This window comes from Poecilia reticulata, linkage group LG3 (genome assembly GCF_000633615.1).
Source record: "Poecilia reticulata strain Guanapo linkage group LG3, Guppy_female_1.0+MT, whole genome shotgun sequence".
NCBI lineage: Eukaryota > Metazoa > Chordata > Actinopteri > Cyprinodontiformes > Poeciliidae > Poecilia > Poecilia reticulata.
In genome coordinates, this window is record NC_024333.1 from 21,573,295 (window position 1) to 21,581,014 (window position 7,720).

Genomic DNA, 7,720 nt, shown 5'->3' on the forward strand with positions numbered 1-7,720 from the left:
CTCTCTCTCTCTCTCTCTCTCTCTCTCTCTCTCTCTCTCTCTCTCTCTCTCTCTCTGTCAAACACACAGTAACACAGAGACACCATCATCACTACTATCCAAGCACGCAAATCAGCTCCTGTCATTCAGCCAAAGTAGCAGCGTGTTCACAGTGATTCCATTTAATTTGATTGTGCAAATGTTTGATTTGCATGAGACAATTTTGCACAGGGTGGCTCCAGCATCTTATGTGGGTTCATTTAGCTTTAGCTCAGTTATCTTTTGGGAGTGTAGTTGTTTGGCTAGATCAGGGGCACCTGCCTCAACTGGGAAAATCTTAACTGGGTTTTAAAAAAAAAATAGAGATTGGAAAGACTAACTTGTCAAATCAGCATTACCACTTCTGGCTTATGAGATTCAGCAAAGCGCTGTCTTCTGGGTATACACAACCTATAATAAAAGAGTGGGTGGCCAGCTAATAAATGATATTGGAATTAAGTGTAGGATGTTCAGACAATGTAGGATTGAAAGAAACAACAAAGACAAGCAAATGAGGTGGTTAATGCAGTAACCAGTAAGTTAATGCAATAACTTGTTGGTTTCCTAAATCTTCCCTCCAAGATAAAAGAGAATAAGCCTCACCCTTTGTTTAAAAAGATTGCCATTAGGCCATACTAGGACTATCTGTAGAATTTAAACAATGCCTCAAGTTTCAGACTGAGTCATACTTACATCATAAAACCAGACTTCAAACTTGACTTGACTTGATTGCAGTCTTCCCTCTGAGACCTAAATTCAACATTATGGCAAGACCTTATTTAGACATGAGCCAATGTTAATTCTACTTTATGTAGTCCTGATTTAGAGCCAATAATGATAGGCATAATGAGTCAGACCTGCATATTGCCTGGGTTTAGGCCGAAAAGTGGCGTATGCTTTTTTATTAGAAAATAAAATCGACAAGGTCCTTAAACTGTTCATCATGGACAACTGACAAAACACACAAACAGAGGTTAAAGTCAACATTTGGTAGGTTCGGATCAATTTTATTCTTTATTGCAGAAGCAATATCAATGTTTTGAAAGACATTCTGTATCCTTGTGGTTCAAATTACTCTTTTAGATGAAAGTATATTTTCCATTTAATGTGAATTTCAAGGTTGAAGAGTGCGGAGAAGGACTGGAAGAAGCACTAAATCCAATTTGCTTGAGGTCGAGTGTGAAGTTTCCACACTCGGCAGTGATTTGGGGAGCCATGTCATCGGCTGTTGTGAGCCCATTGTGTTGTATCGAGTCTAAAATCAGTGCAGCTTTCTATCAGGATATTGTGTGCTTCTTTAAGGAGATGCTAATTTAGCTTGGCGCCTCCCCTCAATTACAATACTTGCTTTAATGAATATACTGTCACTTGACTGGCCAGTGAACTTGCTTGACCTATGCCCCACAGAAAATCTATGGGCTATTGTCAAGAAGAAGACCAGAGACAGCAGAACCTCCATGCCTCACCATGATCAGGCAGAAATAAATGCAGAAGGAGCCCTGACCATCAGTGTATTCAGCCCATGGAGATACTTTTCAGTCATCCGTATGAAAGGTTGCAATGCAAACATTTGTTCCCCTGCTGCTGGCAGTTGTCCCTGGATAACGCAGATGCATACTGTTCTCTAGAAGAGATCACATGGACCATCAAAGGCAATCATCTGCTTCAGCAGGTCTTTGATTGTATCTCTCTGCGCACATGTTTATGGTCACATTTATTTACCCTTTCCTAGATGCTCCGCAGAGCTTCTCAGCTATTGTCTCAACTTTACAGATGAAAGGGCTCTGGATGTGCTTATAGCTGTGCCACGGGGAGGCCAGCAAAGCAGCAGCTATACAGCCCTGATTCCATGGCTGTCTCCAGAGTGTTCATGTCAATACATCCCAGCTTGTGGAAGCCTTGTCAAGGGACGCTCTCCCACATTGTAGCTAGGCATCTGCTGCAGCGTGATAGCCTTTCAGCACATTATCACATAAGGCTATTCTTCCTGCGCATGCTGTAAAGGGATTTGTAGTAGATTCATAACGTGCCAGGCTAAATAATGTGTGTTAGGGGTTGAGGGGGTATTCTGCTTTGTTCTCCTCTCAATCGTCTTTATTCCAGCATTCACATGGCGACAGAAGCTTGGTTTTGTGTCTGGCATTTTTCATTCACTACTTGGAACTAGGTGTGAAAAAAACGATTCCAAAGGGTTGTACTGTTCTTATTAGCAAAATGAGAGAGGCAGATCAAAGAGCTTCTTCAAGTATTGGTGTAAAATCTGACAATTTCTATACAGTATTACTTATCATGCTGTAAAGTTTAATTCCTCAACTGTATTAACATATTCTACCACCTTTAATCTTTCAATTACATTTTAAATCCATACTAAGCAAGAATTGATTTAAAGAATATTACATATGGGCATAATGATCAATTCAGACACACTCTTATGAGGGGAAAGCAACTGAGAAACTTTTGTGCAACTGTTCTTTAAACATTGTTTCAGTTCATTCAATTTCAAAGAGATTTGTTTAAGCCCAACTCAATGTCAAGATCCCACCACGGTGTTGCACTCAAACCAAAGTGTGCAGCAACCTGATTTGTTCATATTTCAAAACTGCTGCAGGTTTGCTGATTTGTTTGGGATCTTTGCCCTGTGAAAGGATTTTGTATTGTATTTGTGGTTTGTATTTATACACTGTGTTTGGATTTCACAAAATATGGTGCTCTGCCTTAGGCCTACACATCTCCACTTTGGTGTCAGAGGAACATTGTTCTAGTAGTTTTGTGCTTCAAGTGGATAAGACTGCAAACATATTTTAGTTTTTCATATCTAGACTTTCTCCTGACAACCTTACCAAACAAGGCATTCTTGTCTGGTCTTTTTTATGTAGTTAATGAACGCTAACAAGAACCATGAAAACTAAGGCCCGAGGTGAGTGGTATGGACTTTTTGAGGTTTGTCTATGATTTTCGCCTGTATAGTTGCCTCTGTCCATTTTCATATTTTAAAGGTGAATAATCTTTTTCTTTTTTTTATCTGTAACTGATGAGCTTACATTATTTTAAAATTGCCTTATATAACTTTCATACTGACAGGTGGCACATATTGCTTTGTTAAAGATATGTTTTTGCCTTTGGAATTATGTTAATTCTTACCTGCATGCTTAAAACTGGCAAATTGAAAAAAAAAATCTGCTTTCATAAAGGTGATTATATGTGCTAATGATTAATTTATTAGATGTATCATATCAGTAAGGCCTGGCTGCTACCTTTTCTGTTAAATATGGTAGAAATAGCTGATTTTGGGCGGCTGCACGGTGGCGCAGTTGGTAGAGCTGTTGCATGCAGCAAGAAGGTTCTGGGTTCGATTCCCGGCCCCGGTCTTTCTGCATGGAGTTTGCATGTTCTCCCTGTGCATGCGTGGGTTTTCTCCGGGTACTCCGGTTTCCTCCCACAGTCCAAAAACATGACTGTCAGGTTAATTGGTCTGTCTAAATTGCCCCTAGGTGTGAGTGTGTGTGTGCATGGTTGTTTGTCCTGTGGGTCTCTGTGTTGCCCTGCGACAGACTGGCGACCTGTCCAGGGTGAACCCTGCCTCTCGCCCGGAACGTTAGCTGGAGATGGGTACCAGAAACCCTCCCGACCCCACCAAGGGACAAGGGTGTTCAGAGGATGGATGGATAGCTGATTTTAGCAAACAAAATATGTTAAATTTTGTTTTCTATGTATTATTTTATCCCCGTTTAAGATGATCAAGTCTGGTTTCTTATAACAGCTTTTTCACTCTAAAACTGCCTCATGTATCACATGTACATTTTACATGTAAATAAAATCTGTTGTCTCTTCATGACTTACCCTGAAATTTTTTGTAAGATTTAATTACAAACTCCTCAAGATAAAATTTCTGACACATCAATGTAGAATAATAGGCTTCAACAAAAAGAGCCATGACAAATACTGGCAAAATGCACATGTTGTTTGACTCACACTTTTATGCAAATATAGGTTGGATCAAATAGATGCTAATTCATACAAAAGAAGAACTAAACTAATGCAACTTTTGACAGCACTCCATAACCTAAGCATGCAACAAATTAAGAAAATAGTCTGCTGAAACAGATGAACCTTGTAAAAAATCAATACTTGGCCAAAGCAAGATTTAGAAAGCAATGAAAAAATCCTGGAAAATTCTACCTAAGGCAGAGCTACAACTTGAAGATGGATTTTTCTGGGGTCATAAGACATTGTGCCACACTACGCATAGATCTTGTTTCATGGAGATGAATACTTCTTTCACCTGCATAATTTATTCAGCTTGACTCAGAAGTGTCCTAAAATGCCAATTGTAAGAAAGAAAACAAAGAGCACAATGCACCCCAAATAAAAGCAAAAAAAAAAAAAACATGTCAGTGTGCGACATATGGGCAGTTTTCTAAGTGGGTGAGATCCGGACAACTGAATATTTGGTTGGTTGCATGTGCTTGCTTATTTCCTCCCTTGCATATTGTAGGGTATTTTAACCTGTACATATAAATAACCAAACAGAGATTATTGTCACTTCAGCTTTTCCAAAGAGGGAGAGTTACAGCGGTGCCTCAGAACAACTCCAACTTGTCCCCCTGCAGCAGCCTGGTTTTATTCAAAGCGTGGAGGGGCAAAACTCTACTCTGACGCATATCTTCATAACCAGGGCTAAATTGGTAAAATAAATATATACCAAAGCCAGGGGTATCCTGTTGTACATTATGGGTGATTTATTTGTGCCAATTCTACAGGATTAACAATATATGTTTAACTATGGAGGGTTTTATTTTGTTCTTGAATGCTATATACTAGTGATGGGTCTGGCACTCCGATGCATCGGCACATGTTTCAAGCCCATAGACCAAAACCCGTGTTGCTTTCAGCAAGTCACATGACCGATAGAGGAACTGTTTCAAAATGATACCGATGCGCCAAACTGTGTTTATAAGGAAGCGAATCTGTCAATGGGATGCATTTGCCAAAAGAACTCTTGATCTTTTGCGGCACAGCGTCAACTATAGACCAGCCTCAAGGCAAATGAAAGGTTTCCGCAGTGTGGGACCATTTTGATCTTACATCGGAAAATAAAGTATTTGTTTTCATTTTGTTGTTTCATCCGGTTCTTTCCAGTTTCTACTTGATCTATCTGAATGCAAATCCAGCTGAAATTGACTCTTAGCCTCCAGAACACAATGTGAAAGTAAACTAAGTGTTGCATATGTTTGACAGAACTCTTATTTAAATAAATCCACCCCCTCAATGCTGAATGAAGTCCCATGAGAATGAAGTCCCAGATACACCTCAGATATGCAGCCATTCTACAAATTACTCGGTTGCTTTTTATAAATTATTTCATATAAATGTATTGTTTACTTCATTTTTTTTCTACAGCAGGAGAAGTTGTATTCAAAAAGCGTAACACAAAATTTCAAAATGTTGGAAAAAAAAATAAAAAATTATGAACATATACTTTTGATATGTGCTTTGGAAAATAAAAAGCAGTAAAAAGGAAGCCTGACTTATTGTCCACACAAGGATACTTTGTGTCAACTTATTACTTATCACAACATAAGAGTAAAGAAAGGTGCTAAAGGCAAATTAACGGTCAGTTCTAAAATGTAATATGTCTTTTACAACTATCCTGTTAACTCAGATTTTGACCATGAGAATTACACAGTTGAACATTTCCTGATGATCTCATACCACAAATCTGCTTTCTCAGGCTCCCAAAAATAAATTCAATTCTCCTTCAACAAAGCGTTCTATGTATTATGCCCTTGTCTCCAGAAGAAAAACAAACTGTTTTCAGTCATGGTGGAAAAGAAAGCTATAATGAGATTGCTAGCCAGGGCACTGTTTAAGAGAAGAAAAAAATCTGTGCCTGTGACTGAATTTTTCTAGGTTGTCATGGTAAGTGAATTGGAAAATAATAATAGGGCTAGTATTTATCACATGGGCCTTGTGTATATTCATGTACCTGTCATCATGGATCTTAGCTGCTCTAGTTGTTTGCTGTGCGTTCAGATGGAAATAGGCCTTTTCTTGTTACAGGATTTTAGCAAGACTCAATTTTCCAAATCATATTAAGGTGCTTTGTAAGGTGAATTATATTAATATACATTTTTCTGCAACAGCTTGAGCTTAAAAACTACGTAAAATAAAATTTAGATTACTGTTAATTGATTATTAATAATTTAATCATCCATCCATTCAATATCCCCAATATTACCCATGTGCGTGTGATGTGGTTTTGGCTCAGATTCAGTGGAAGAGGTGGGTCTGGGCAGCCTGTGGAGATGTGCCAGGTGAGACTGATTAGCCCAGCTGTGGGATATTTGTCTCCTCCTTCTTTTATATGCAGTAGCTTGCTGCAGCCTTGGACAGCCACATGTTACTAACAGTGCCTTCCTGAAGAGGATGTCATCTATAAGCTGTGACCTGATCATACTGAGTGAGAACGGGCTGCACTTCAATTGTGCCTTTTAACCCAAATCAGATCCCTTAGGGCACCCTATATTTAACCTATTCTCATAAATATGTTTGCATCCAATACACAACTGTTTCTCAATAAGATTTGGCTTTCAAACAGGGAATGGTGTGCTAACATTCAGTTTGGATGATGGCCAATCCACCTACACAGCTAGTAGGTAAGCAACTCTGAACTGCATAATAAGGGATTAGATAATTAAAATGTAGCACAGACTACACCCAAGGCTGCACAAGGAAGGAATTTAAGCAATTGAGTAATTTTTACATAGAGGTAAGGCGGGTCAAGAAGTTCTAATACTCTTAGCAGAATCTACATTTTATGTTGTATGATTTGTGTAGTGAGGAGCTTTCTGCATAGTGTTGGATAAAGCCTTAAAGTCCTAGGGATCAGTTCACTCTCATTTATCATGGGTGAAAATCTGAATATTTTGTCAAAATCATTGCAATACTTGTTTTAAAAACAAAACAAAAAAATCATGAATGCCTTGTGTTATATTGCTCTATTTGTGAATGGGTGAAGGATACTTTGTGAATCATGATGTCTTTCTATGTCTGAAGTATGCATGTCATTTTTAAATCACCAATTTGCATAGCTGTTTTGTATCCCCCTGTAGTGAGGGATACAACATTTGTAGTTTTTATTTGTATCAGAATGAGGTAAATTAATTTTCATCCATGCTGACTGAACATCTGCATAGTGTAACATGTATATATTAATATTATTAGGTCGCTGCTTCGACATTTAAACCCTACCGGGACGAAGCCCGCTGTGGAGCGGGCAAGCACGTGACACATTTATAAGGCTTTGTAATAACACAGACGGCATACCGAGTGTTCATTTCACCTCTGGTGGACAGTACGGACTTCAAACTTTATAAAAGTGGTGTTTTTATATTGGTTTTGTGGTTATTTACTTGAAAATAAAGCCAGGAATATGATCGATCATTTCCGCCTTACTGTGTGGGGGTCTAACTGTACCACATTTCGACACAACCAATGAAAATGTGTTGACGGTCTGTTGCTAGGTAGAACGGAGACACGTGGGGACAAACAAGGGAGGGGCGGTGGGGGGGATTTGGATACGGCAAGAGACTAGGGAGAATTGATGCTGTGGATTTTACTAAGAGTGTTTCGATAGGTTTTTTAAACAGTAAGTATGTTATTTAGAGTTTGTGGTGTGTGTAGTGTTAGTAGTAGTTTTTCT